The following is a 14,402-nucleotide window of genomic DNA, read 5'->3' as shown; positions in this document are numbered from 1 at the left end:
CATTCTCATGTACACTTATCAGCTACTCCAGAAGAGGTTTATCTTGGATCCTCAACCCTATTTGGTATCAAAACACTGAAACATTAATACCACACTTCCCAACGGCCATGTGAGAGACTTGTGAAAGACAGCAGCGTGGAGGAAAACAGAAACCTCTGCGGCCTTCTGTTGGAGGCCCCGGGCCCTGAATGCAGCTGTTCACAATAGACACTTCACGCCTCACTGTGTTTCAAACCACAAATTCAGTCTGCAGCTCCTAAGTGTGGCCCTCTGTGACTCGGCCATTGAAAACTGTAGACTCAGCCTCTCTGGGCCGCAGCGCACATTCACAACAAACGGCCGCCTCAGTGCGATGACAAGAGAGAAATGGAAAGAATTCAGAGACAAACAGGCTGACAGAAAGGCAGAGGCAAAGAGGAGGGTTGGAGCAGGCACATTAATGGATAATCCCACCCCCCCACTCCCACCGACAAAAATAAAACAACTGTAGCACCAACAGAGGAGGCAGATGGGATTTAAGCTGTCGGAGCCCCTTAACTCTCGACTCAGCTTTGCATCCAGCCTCGCTGCCTGATGTGGCGTGCCGCAAGGCCGGCGTTGAATCCTTCCTTCACACTCCAGTGGACGGTGGACGCACATCACTCTGTGTCACCTCCTCTCACAGAGCATTAGATCAACTCCCTGCTGGATCTTAGACACACTTTCAGCGCAGCACAATGAGGGAACGAGCCAAAGGTCATCAAGGGTTGTATTAAAACCAATTCCACCGGGCTCTAATGCATCCTGAGGCCTTTTGCTTAAGAGAGCTGCTTTGGCTTTCAATTATATAACTGCCATTAGGGAACTTTTCTACCACTGCACGCTCCATTATGACGCTTTAAGTGTCAATAAGAGAGAGGGGCACCAGGCCCAATTTAGGCTCTAAGTGCTATTTTGTGATTTCTAAGTATTGACGCCCACTGTCACAGCAGTGGGTGAGGATAAGAGGGTGTGTTACCTTGACAACCATATGCATCAAAAAGACAGTTGAAGCCTTATAAACAGTGTTTTGTTTTAATTCCTTGCCAAACCTAGCTTGCCAAAATGGTTGCTGACACTAAAACACACTTTGCCAGGAGACAAATGGCGGTCAAGCAAGCGGCGAACTTTGCCTCACAACTAGGACAAAAGAGCAGGCATAAGAACAGACACCCAAAGAGAAAGAGGGAAAAAAAAAAAAAGGAAGGTTGGATAGCTGGTTGAGGACCCACGAGCTCCACTTATGATGAAGTCTTAAAATGAATAACGTTACACTCTCGCAGTGTCAAGGATGAAGATATTCAGACTGGGGAGGCTTGCCTGGCATGGCAACAGGCTGACATCTGTGTGTGTTCACATGCTGCGGGAGCGGAAATGCCTCCGAGAAGAATGTTTGATTGTGAAAGACTTGGAAGTTCACACTGTTTTGGAAACCGATGATATCAGAGAAGATGTGATAGAAAAAATAGATTCACAGTCACAAAGAAATGTTTCCAACTTACCAGAGAAACCCAAATCCCCTCACTCCTCTTCCTCCCTGGCTTATTGTCTGCTTCTTCCTCTGTAGTCTTTCTTCAATCTGATTGAACATAAATGGAAGAAAATAATACATTTTAATATACACTGTGTACATTTCCCTGTTCTCCCATTGTAGAGACAACCAGGACTTTAAACCAACCAGAAAAGAAAATCAAAGGTTGACGTTTTAAATAGCATCCGTTTCATCCCCAATGGGATCACTTCTATATTTTCCTTGATTATAATCTGCAAAGAATCCTTTCATATGGTGCGTCTGCTGCTCTGTCACCCTTATGCCACAGGATGCTCCAACATGAAATCTCCCTTCATCAAAGCCTTGGTCTTACAAAAAGAGAGAGATTTTTTTTTGGTTTGTTTCACATGTATAATGTGACACTCCCGAATGTGACAATATTTGAAAGTGAAAAGAAAGCAAACACCCAAGCTGTGTAAACCAGTGTGATCATGGATTTTCAGAGGCAACAGTGTGTAATCCAAGCTGATAGACACAAAGGCCTGTAGCTGAGAGCTGGAGGGCAGGCACATCTCCTCCCCTCACCTCCGCTCTTGTCTTGTCTAATCTTCCTGATCACTTCTTCTCTTAACCTTCCTATTTCTGCTCTCATCGTCGCTACCTCTCTTTCACCCCCCCCCCCCCCCCCCGTCTCTTCTTCTGTTACTGATCTCCTCGCTCCTGTGCTCTTTCCTCTCCTTCCCAATCTTCTCCCCATTTCTCCAATAACGTCTTAATTTTCCTCCTCTCCCCATCCAGTATCATCTCCTGCTCTTTAACCTGCCATGACCAATCCTCTTTTCCTCCTTCGTGTCTTCTTTTTCATGTCCTCCCCTACCCTCTGTGTCATCACTTTCTCAGCCTTAAGGGCCAGGACTCACGCGGAGCCACAAGCTGCGCAGAAAGCCACGCTAGATCTGTAAGGCTGCGACAAAGATGTTTTTGACACATCGAAAATGAAGAATGCTTTCTGAAATAACGATTTCTCTACACAAATGTTTTTCTAGACAAATCTCGGATAAAAACGCGATAATCTCTTATCTTACAATGTCATCTCAAAGAGACAACGCTGTGTCAGTGAATGAAAGAATGTTTCAAATTACAAATCCAGGGTTAACAGATGGAAAAAACAAAAGCTTCAGTTTCTGCTTCGCCTGACAACTGTGCAGCTCTTTATTATGATTACAAATCTTTGGGGGCAAAAAAATTGAGTCATTGGTCACAAAAGGCTTTGTCACCCAGGTTATAAAAGCTCTGCATTGTCTCCTTTATCTCCTCCACTCATGTCTCTTACATGCTTTCATGAATTAATCTTCCCTAGTATGTATCGTCTCTTTTCATCTCTTTGCTGTTTTCAGGGCAGACAGCTGTGTGAGACAATATACGGATGTGTCTTGGTATAATTGTGGTCAAGGAAACAGGCATTACGAGTAAAGTCTCTCCACATAAAAGCAACAACACCAAGTTTCACCTGTCGAGACTCTTTTGCTGTGAAAATGTGAACACACAGGGTCAGAAAAACCTCTGATCTCCAGTTCTCTTCTTTCTTCTTTTCAAAAATAAACTCGGTATTCATTCTCTTTCTTTTTTTTTACCTCCAGTCTGCTGTGTCAGCTTTTGTGTGATGCCAAACCCTCTTTTTTTTTTTTTTCCACAGTAAACACAGACACACCCAAAGGAATTGACAGGCAAAATGATTGAAGAAGCCAATCCAATTTACTTCTAGCGAAGGCTTATCGACTTCAGGCTGTTGCTCAAAATAAGAGTCTGGAAGTCCCACGGAGAGAAGCCACCATTTCCACTTGGTTAAATAGGAACACTGCTTTTTACAACACTTAACAGATACAATTGCCAACAAGGAGGTTTACAGTAACTCCATTTCAAACAAGTAACGTGCGAGTTTCTTTGGTTGCATTCTGTCTCGTTCAACAACAAGATTGGATCCTGCAGCCTCTCTGTGTGTCTAAAACATATATGCCTCTTCGTATGCAATTCCCCCAAAACCTTCATTATTTCTACTATTTTTGCAATTCCCAAGTTTCCAAACCCGACTACCTTGTGTCGTCAATACAATCCTTCTTACGACAGAAAATCTAATCATCCCACAGCCCTGAATTCAAGAGGATTCTGACCCAGATTTTCTGAAAAGCACACTGACATAGATGCTATTCTCTCCCGACATCACGCTGTAATTTTGCTGACACCTGCACTGACTCCACACCACGGCACAGAAATACACTTCAGCTTGTGCATATCGACCCCGACGGGACCAAACTCTTTGTTTCTGCTTCTCTGTGCATTCGTTTGATAGAAGTGAGACTTCTAAATAGACACAACAACAAAATGACCTTTCCACATCCTGTTTGACTGTTCCGAGTCCTGATCCCATCAAAAGCAGCCTCCCCCCATGACACTGTGCCAGCCATCCCATCGCCACACCCCTGCCCTTAGACACCACAGAGTTGGGCGGAGCTCAGTCCGGATCGGCTGCCATGGTGATAAGAAAGGGGACAGAGGAACGCAACTGAAAATAGCCTGATATGATGCCAACGGTGGGCAGCGAGTGAAACGACTAAACACCTCGCAAGAGATGCACTGTATCCTCAACACCTCAGGGAACTCTTTGGTGCCACCATTCCTGTCAAATCAAGTTTGCAGCCTTATCTATTACAGGCCTGAAAGGTTGACAACATTTTAGAACATAAAAACAAGAACTAGTATGAAGAACAAATCAAAGAGGCACCAGAAGTGAGAAAGACTGCTGTCAGTGATTGTTATTGCCCGACACTGCAGCTCTCCTCGCTTTTGTAGTACATTTTACCATCTTTAGGCTCGTAGTTTTGGTTTTATGTCCTCGGATCTATACGTCTATGCTTCTCTGACGATCACCTGATCCCAAAAACTAACTATGCTGGAGGATTATTCAATGGTTAACAGATATTTCCCACCGGAGCTTGTGGATACCAAAAAAGAGCTAAAAGGAGAGTCAACAGAAGATGAAGATACATCAAGTTGGTGACAACTTGACTCCAAATCAGTCATGATGTTGCTCCACAGTTGGAAAATAAATAAATAAGCAATTTAACTAAGTTAACTATGTGTTTACAACTTATTCCGTCGCACCCAAGCGGCCATAAATTGAATAAATGCAAGTTGGAGACTGTAAAACTGTAATCAGTAAAAATAATAAAGAGTATCATCTTGACGTTATTAATGTACATACATAAACCATTTATACTTAGATATACCGGCGTGCTGATTCAGCACTGTTACATTCAGCAACAACGGTGAAGTAAACTCTGAAATGGAAGGCAATTTTAAGTGATACTACAACAATTTTTTTGTTGATTTTTACACAATTAAAAGCCTCACGTCGCGTCAAAAAAAGTAAGACAAAGGTAAAAGTAAAGTGAGACGTCAACAGGTCGAACAAACATGGCTCACAGCAGATCACGTAGTGCGGTCTCTAATGAAGTTGGTTTTGTCCTTCAGGCTGTGTCGTGTTGTGATGAGTGTACATGTGTGTGTGCATGTGTGTGTGTTAGTGTGTGTGTGTGTGTGTTAGAGTGTGGAAGGGGGGGTCAACACCAGCGGAGCAGCCTGTGGGTTTAATTTTAGTCTTTCCTAATGAGAGGCTGAGCACATAGATGATACCGCTCTCCCGATGAAGTGCCATTAACGCCAAAAAGTGGAGAAGTAATTAGAGTGGGAACAAACTCTTTCTCTCCCAATGAGGAATTTACATTAATAAAAAAAACACGGCCTGTTGGGGCAGAGAAGCACTCTTTTTGTCATGAAACTGAATACGAGCTGAAATTCATAGAACAGCAGAAAAAGGAGGATTTGTAGATGTGCACGTGTTGGGAAAGTGCACGCTATTTATAACCCAAAAGATTGTCTGAGGCAACATTTATATCCATAAAACCTGAACTGTTAAAGCATGATACAGACAACCACTGATTTATTTTCTTTTTTTCCCAAGAGCAGAATATGCCCACAAATATTTTCATAAGTGACATCTGACTTTATGAATGAATCATTTAGCCTTGAGTACAAAAAACACATCTACAAAAATAGAAATATATCAGAAATGACCATCATGAAATCTGAAAGCTCAAAGCAGCAGTATCAAACGTCTTTTCGTATCTTAGCAAAGGTCGTAAATTACCCAAAAAATTGAATTTATCATTTTTTAAAAAGACTAATAAAGCTTCATGATTAAGCTGTTTCTACTGATTGTTTTTAACTTGTTTTTTTTTGTACTCTACCTCATATTAACGATTACACACGTATCGGCTTTAGAAGTTGCTTTTATATAAAATAATCGGCTACTATAATTTCCCAGGAGCTTTTAATCAATCAAAGAAAGGTTAAACAAACAAAAAAAAAGAAAGCCTAAGCAATAAGTGAACTTGGTTCACCACCTGCAGATATTAGAGGGCATTAAAAGGCTGTATTCTGTACATTAACAGTGGCTACATGACTATCAAAACTCACCTTTAAGGACAAATCCCCTCAGTTTGTGTATCTGTTGCATGAGATCGTGGCTCAACTGTCATAATCCCAGTGGCTGTGTATTCCTCGATGTATCTGCCGTGACTGAGTGACAGTAAAGAGAGGAGCAGATTCCCCCCTACCATCGAACACACCCCCAACCCGTCCTCCCGTCCTCCCACAAACCCTCCCCTCCCCTCTCACACTGGGATTAAAACAACCTTTTGTCTATCCACAATAGGGGTTAAACATTTCCTGGTATCACATGAACAGCGACCAGAAACCGCAAAGTTACCAGGCCGGGGTTTGTGGACATGTTAGCGCAGGAGCACTGAACATTCAAAAGGTTTATTTGCTTTGTGTCGGCGGAATAAGGTGAAGACGGTGCGTAATATCCTGCCGCATGAAGTTGGCACAGCATAAAAGTAAAACTGACACTGTAATTTCATGTTGACTCAAACAGCAAAATGACATGTCAGCTGTGCCGATTGTTTTCGAGTCAATGCAGCCTTCTAGATCTTCAATGAAGGGTGGAGGAAAAACAGAGCAGCTACGGGGATAAAAAAGGAACAGCCTCAAGGCACTGTCCTAAGGACTTCCTTTCCCATACAGTTAGAAAACGCACACCTACACACAACAGATGTCCCCATGCAATCTAATCTAGTTGACTCAGTGAGGGGAAGCTTATTTATTGCCGACTCCTCGCCGGCATTGCTGCAGCCCATTTTTAAAAGAATAGATGTGAAAAGTCTTTTGACGTCTGTTAGCTATGGTTGCAGAGGGCAACAATGGTCTGAAAGAGTGGCTTTTCTCTGCACCCAGCCTTAAATAACAGCCCTCTTACTACAAAAGCACTGAAAATGTAACATTATCTGCATCAAAGGACACACTGAACAATGACTTAAGACTCCTACATCCAAAAAGCACATTTCCCCATATCTTTCCCCTTCAATTGTAGCTGTGTTAAATACTTTTACTCCTAAACTTAAGTACAGTTTTGAGGTACTTAGTTTAAGCATTCCCATATTGTCATGCTTCATGCTTCTTCTCTACTACTTTTTGAAGAACGACAACACGCAATTTGATGTCTGCGACAGGTCTCAGAAAAAGTTGATACAGAGCCATGTTTGCCACAGTGTAGCATCCCCTCTTCTTTCAGCAACAGTCTGTGAACATCTGGGAACTGAGGAGACCAGCTGTTGGACAATTTGGGATTCTAGCTGCTCAACAGTCTGCTTTGTCGTATTTTGTGTTTCACGATGTGCCGAACGTTTTCAACTGGTGAAAGGTCTGGACTGCAAGCCGGTCCGGCACCCAGATTCTTCTACCACAAAACCAATGTTGTTGTAATAGATGCAGCGTGTGGTTTAGCATTGTCTCGCTGAAATATGCAAGACCTTCCCTGACAAAACGGGTCATCTTGATGGGAGGAAATAGCGCTCTAAAAACCTGTAGATGCCGTTCAGGACTGATGGAGCCTTTCCAGATGTGGAAATCGCCATCCTATAGCCACTAATGCACCCCCATTCCATCAGAGATGAAGGCTTATGAACTGAGTGCTGATATGATACTAGATGGTCCCATTTCTCTTTGGTACAAAGGATACAGCCCCTATGATTTTCACATTTCAGTTCATCTGACCACAGAACAGTTTTCCACTTTGCCTCAGTCCTAATTCTGAATTAGTTTGGGCCGAAAGGAAACAGCAGCGTTTCTGAATCATGTTCATATAGGCTTTGCATGATAGAGCTTTAACTTGCAAATGCGGATGGCACAGTGAACTGTGTCCACCGACAGAGATGTTCCTTTGCCGATGAGGTGATTTCAATCACAGAATCATGCCTGTTTTTAATGTATGGGCATCCATTAACAATTTTCACACAGATATCTTCAGATTATACTTTATCTCAAAGGTATTTTTTTCTTTTTTTTCTCCTGGATGCCTACAGGACCATGATGTGTCATTTCATCATTTTAGCAAGTGAGTCCAGATCCATATATAACTGCATATTGCTGACATAGTGCTGACTGAACATATCCAGAAAGCACCAAATACATCAATGGTCTGTTGTGAGGTTGATGAGATTCTAACTGTCAAATTACCCCCCTGCAACTAATGAATTTTGAGCCAGTGAACCACATCACCAACATGTTAGTTATTCCATTGACATCGAATTCAATATTTCAGATGCCTTTAAAACTTTTTTCCATGGAGTCTCACATTTGAAAAAAAAAAAACAGAGACAAAGTGTTGCATTCAGATGCAGAGGGGCTGGTGGCATTTGAAACCTGTATGCACAAGAGGGACATGCTAAATGGTGTCTCAACTCACTAATGGCGGCATATTTTAACACGTATATAATTTTCATTTACTTGCAGTAATGAAGCCTTCAGCCAACAGACTGTCAGAGCTTGTTCGGTGCAGCAATTTCACTTTAATTCACTAATGAATGGCCTCTGGCGCTGCATATGTAAACATAACTCAGCATGTAAAGCTTTCTCAGCGTCTAATGTCACCGCATGAGGTGGCACACACACACATATATATGCATATATATGAAAAATGGATCATAAATAAACGCTTTCACTGAGGCAGACGTCTTTCAAAGAAATGATGGATAGTGGCAAAGTGTATGGATTCTAGTATGAAATGAGTGAAAGGGCCATATTTCTCTGAGTGAGGGGCGTGATTGACCAAGTCTAATGGGCATTATTTCTGCACACTGACTCTGTGGAGCAGAGACACAGGGCGATCCCCGCCAGCCCATTGCTCCCTCAGACACACACTGAGACAGGACCGCCGCCCTCCCTGCTCTTTGTCACGACACCAATAGAAGAGCGATATTTCAATGGCAACTTTTAACAGAACAAAGTTCGTGCAGCAGCCTACACTGGGCCCTCTTCACTGGAGGTGCACGCTGACTCTGTGTGTGTGTGTGTGTGTGTGTGTGTGTGTGTGTGTGTGTGTCCATGGCGAGGACTCCTTTTGAGTTTCCTATTCAGAGATGTGAATGGGAGTGAAATATGATTGGCTCGAAGAGAGAATAAGGATCTGGGTTCACAAGGCTATCAAGGCAGGGTGGGCAAGGGGAGGGGGGGGGGGCACTTGTGAAATACTTCAATACTGCAGTCAGCGACAGAATGAGAAGACAAGCACGGATGATTTAGTTCTCTAAAGTTTGCTCCTAACACAACCCTACAAGTGAAATTGAATGCTTGTTTGTTTGGGCACTGCGCACAATCAGTTTTTTTGTCCCGCTTTCAGGTCAGGTCTCAATATCAATTCTTCTCTACGAGCTAATACAGCATGTAAATGGCTTGATAAGACGGGACAGCACTGTCCTCTGGCAATTGCGTTGCTTTGTCCTCCTCCACATCTGAATCAGTTTGAGTCTTGTTAACTCTGACTGAACTCATTACAACACAATAACAGCGAGGGGGGGGTCAGCAGTCCTGAGGTGTCGCATAGCGAGGCAGTCCCGGCGATGTGAGGTATCTGGTTCACCATCAAAGGAGCTACATATAGTGGAGGAAATTTTACTTTTTAAAAAAAGTTGCACAGATCAAACAGGCATCAGATCCAGCTCAGAGGACAATGTGGAAAACAAAGAGGCCGGGGTCTTAAGGGAATTTACATGAATTACAGCAAGACGCCTATATGGGCGGCCGCGACCTCTCCTCAGCTTTCTGAATCTAAAAAAGACTCTGATCCCGCCCATGAACAGACACACACACACACACACACACACACACACACACACACACATGCACATGCACAAAGACACACTGGTGGAGAATGGTGTGACTGGTTTCCATGGTGCCATGAGGCTCACTGACGGGGCTGGAGTGTTAACATGCTCACAGACAACAGAGAGGATGATGGAGAAAAAAAGAAAAAAGACAGATGGAGAGAGAGGAAAAGAGAGTGCAGTAAAAAAAAAAAAAAGACAAACAATGAAAGCGTAGTATAGAGGAGATTTACCACACACAGGGAGCAAAGCATCCCCGGGGTTAAGGACCTGCATGTATCGTATTTCTTTTTAACTCAAAGAACCTCACTGACACAATTCAAAAAGCACAACAGTTTAACTAAACAGAGGCCAGAGCAGCAACAGGCTCTTTGTTTCTGCCCTCTCACCGTTTACAGCTTCAGTCTGGCCACCGTACTCTAAATCATCAAGAGGTGATCCGGCTCAATTTAATGTCTGGTCCAGCAGAAGTAGTTTTGGCATCATTATCAAAGATCACTTTTGTACACAACAAAAAAATAAATCATATCCGGCATAAAAACCAGGCCAGTCAAATCATTTTTAAAGAAACTATCCAGTTAGCAAACTCATTTATCTGAGAACAGAAACGAGAATGGTCTTAAAACCCTGGAACACTTTAAGAAGGTTTGTATTACCAAAAATGATGTAAAAAGATGTATATTATCTTGCTGTAGTTGTAATTTCAAGTTTCTACTCACAGAGAAACTGAGGACAGGATAAGATTGGAAAAAATCCCTACCAATCAAAACCTGTTCTCAGGTCCTGTGGAGTAGACATCAAAAGAAAAGGGAAGGTACTTCCTACAGCTGTTATAGAAACTATGAAGAAGTTACTGCAGTCTGAGAGCGTCCCATGTTAGTGCAGGGACTTCGTACTGTGCAGTTTCAAAAATTTGCATCCCCAAAAATATCTGTACAATCTATACATTTTTCCAATTATGGCCCTGTTCTCAGCAAAGCTGCTGAGATTTTAAAACCAACAGCAGGAACCACAGTAGCATGAGTTATGTCATCACTCAGGAAACTTAGTAGATCAAAGTTAGCATGAAGATCGTTGTCTATTCTTATCTTTGCTGCTCATCATGTTTTTTGTCCTCAGCCCATGAGCCTGAATAGGCTGAAGCTGGTATGAAAATGGACGGATGGTTTTCTCTGACTGACTAATTTCAACAAATGGAAAGCAAGCATCCTGCATGCATTAATGCCCTTGCTGGTGACATTATTTTTGTTCATTTGCAATATTCCCGCGGGCCTCTTTACCTTTTGTTTGTGTGGTCTCTGTTCTTTTGTGTTTTTCTCCAATGCTTCCCTGTGGAATCAGTGTGAATGTCTGACCAAGACACTTTGTTGTAGCGCTGTTGTTGCACTTAGCCACTGTTTTACTAGGAACTCGACAGAAATCCCTCCTATCTTCACTATTATTAGCTAACTGTTTTCAAGCCAATGACTTTGAGCCGCCTGCCAATAGTAGCCACAAAGAATAAAGCAATATGGCAGGCACTGATGTGGTAAAAAAGCGGGAGAGGAAGCAATGCAGCCTGCATCGACAGAGTGTGTGTGTACAGGGCTTTCCTCCAACTGCAGAGTGCACCAGCTGAGGACATGAGGGGAGGTGGAAGACATCCAAGAGTTTTCTGCAGCAGAGAGAAAAGAGAGGCCCATTGAGGAGGTCTCCTCCTCTATTTGCTCCATACTGTCACCCATAAGAAGATCATCCTCAGCCCAGTGAGCAGCTAGCATCTGCGGGTGTCAATAAACACACACACACACACACACACACACACACACACACACACTCTTTCTCTCTCAGTATGTGCATGTGTGCTGATCCCTGCATCCATATGTATCCACAGAAGGCGTAGGCATGTGTGCACCTCCTTTACTTCCCCTCTAGGACCAATTTCCATCCGCCGTCTGTGTGAGAGTGCGCGATCGATGCAGCACGGGGCGCATCATCCAGGCTGTTCATTACTGTTGGCAACGCTATGGCCATAAGCAAAAACAACCTGCCCCACTGATACATCACACCAGCCAGAGCCGACTGGATGCAGGGCAGTTTCATCTAACGCCACGCTTAAGCATTAACCCTTTAGCTGATGAGCAGCGTCGGGAAGGAACTGAATTTGCTGCACGGCCGTCGTTACTGATGTTCATGTCATTGGTCTTTACTAGCCTCATAAGCCAAACACAACAACAACCGAGGGAGCTTGGTGTCTCCAGAAAACCATCTTTGAAGTGCATGTTTGTGGCAGCAGGAGGGGAATGAGATTTCTCATCTTCCCTCCTTCTCCTCATCTTCTTCATCCTCACCCACGCTGTGTGCCCGGCTCGCTTACCACCTGTCTTCTCAACGTAAACCCACCCTCTACAGACGATGGACAAACATGTAGACAAGTACAAATTAATTACTCGGAAAGAAATGTTGAACCTGAAGATAAGACTTGCAAAACGATTGGTGCTTCATGCCATCTATAAATATATAGTACAGACAACAAGAATGACGGTCTCTCAGGGAGTCAAAGCAAGGAAATCAATAGGACAAAAGCGAATAAATAACAGGCTTATAGCTCAATGTGTACGAGTATCCCTCTTTTCAAGCGTACAGCCCTTTTGGCCTTGCATTGCGTCGGCAACCTGAACTGAATGAGCACAGAAAGGTGACAAAGACTTATTTCAACACGCAGAATAAAAGCCTCACCTCATAAACAAGACTGTGAGACTGTACAGAGAACAGATGGCAAAGCGAAAGCCAAGACAGAAAAACCTTGATCCAACTGCAAATACTTCCTCTTCAGCTGTTTCTATCAGCACAAGGACTAAATTCGAAGCTTTTTTTCAAGGGAATCCAAGTCTTTTGCATCCTGCTCTGACACGAAATTCATATTTTTGCTCAATGTCTCAACTGGAAAAAAGAAAAAAAAGTCAGAGAAAAAAAACAGCTTCTGCTCAATTTCTTAATGCAAATAGTATTTTGTTGAAAATAAACAAGCTGGATATAAGACAAGCTGCAGATTGCTGTTGGGATGGGAGTGTCGGTGATGAAGCATTGTGGTGTTCTGTGGTGAAGGAGAGAGCATGAAGGGTTTAATCAGCCTCTCTATAGCAGACTGACACATAAACACACATCGCCTTCCTGCAGCTGGTGAGAAAGAATGAGAGGGGAAGCGAGGCAGAAAGATGGAAAATATATGAGCGTTAAGGTATGCCAAAGGATGGAGCAAATGAAATGAGACGCATTAAAAAGGACAGTGAATGTGTGGAGGTGCTGACTACAAGGCTGCTGTTTGTGTGCGTTTGTGCACACGCGTGTATTGGGCTCTTTGTATTCATGTGTGTGGGTGACTGGTTTCCCTGTAACATGAATCTGCAAATGTTTGTGTTTGTATGTGTGAGGTTGTATGTCTGCTCGGCATGTGAGCGCATCACTGAAGGATCGATACCCTGTCGTGGGCGTGTCTCCTTCGCACTCATCTTTGAAGAAAATCTGGTGAAATCAAAGAGAAAAGCAGCGAAACTCACAGCAATGTTTCATGGTGAAAGGGAGGTCATTTCCACATTCACAACGCAAAGACAAGCCAAGGTATTGGGACTCAACGCGTGTCTTGAGAGGCCTTGAGAAAACCACCTTTCAGGGGCTTTGGCTTACCAAAACAAAAGGCTTCAATTTGCAACGGAGCAAAATGACCGAACTCTGGACCAGTGGAATAAGACTGTATGGTCCAAGTTCAGATTTAGGCCGTTTCAGAGCAAACAAACAAGCACAGGCCAGATAATTTCTCTAAGCTAATTTCACCAAGGTGAAATTGCTTGTTTGCTCTCGATTTGGCTTCCAAAGTCGTGTTAATCACTCCTCTGTCGTTTCATGTTTATTCCCTAACATGTTGTCCAACATGCCTCTGAGCATGATATACAAAGTTGGACTGAGCCTCTCTCACCTTAAATGTGACCTCATTCTCTGATGTTTGGGACTTTCATCCTGCTACGCTTCATCACCTTCATTTTCCTACTCTGTCAAACTCACGTCATTATTATTCTTAAATGTGTTATCTCAACGTTTTCCCGATGGCCTTCATGCCTGTAGCTTTTTTGAGCCATCGGTCAGTTCTTTCTATCTTTCTTCTGTCATTCTCCCTCCAGGCTGACTTTCACTCTATCTCCACCTTTTCCTGATATCCAATGAGATTCCTCAGAAGTCTCTGCCACCTCCTTACTCTGCTAATCTACCGCCAGCATCTGGACTCTACTAGCTCCTATTCCTCTCCTTCTTTCAAGTCACAGCTCCACTCAGATAATACACTTAAAGTCTAATCGTCAAACAAAACGGTTTTAAAATCATCTCGAGTTAAATGTAAATTTCGCTCCATCCTTTTAATTGACCTCCCTTTGTAAAATGACTGTAGTTTATTTTCAAGAAAGCTTCCCACTTCTGGTACCTTTTACATTAGTGCACTGGCCTTGGGCTCCTAATAGGCCTGATGGAGATGAGCCTGGTAAACGGCGGCAATAGCGGCGAGGGTGGGGGCAAAGGCGGTTTCCAACAGCCTTCACATCCAGCTAAACTCAATAAAAATCTTATCAGACCAGTCCATT

General features: G+C 43.2%; 1 protein-coding gene across 6 annotated transcripts in view; it reads right to left on the bottom strand.

Annotated features, from left to right (window-relative positions):
- Nucleotides 1-14,402, bottom strand: part of LOC142384193 (neuronal cell adhesion molecule-like) — a 72,847-nt gene that overhangs the window by 39,074 nt on the left and 19,371 nt on the right. For 5 of the 6 annotated variants that reach the window (XM_075470232.1, XM_075470237.1, XM_075470236.1 and 2 more), the window contains exons 1-2: nt 6,047-6,145; nt 1,521-1,597 (exon numbers count right to left, since the gene is read on the bottom strand). The gene's annotated coding sequence lies outside the window, so the exon portion shown is untranslated. Of the gene's footprint in view, nt 1-1,520; nt 1,598-6,046; nt 6,146-14,402 lie in introns of those variants that run through there. The other variant, XM_075470233.1, reaches the window with a different exon arrangement.

The sequence above is a fragment of the Odontesthes bonariensis genome, chromosome 7 (genome assembly GCF_027942865.1).
Source record: "Odontesthes bonariensis isolate fOdoBon6 chromosome 7, fOdoBon6.hap1, whole genome shotgun sequence".
Lineage (NCBI taxonomy): Eukaryota > Metazoa > Chordata > Actinopteri > Atheriniformes > Atherinopsidae > Odontesthes > Odontesthes bonariensis.
The sequence above is the reverse complement of the archived record's forward strand: the minus strand, read 5'-3'. Positions and strand labels throughout refer to the sequence as shown.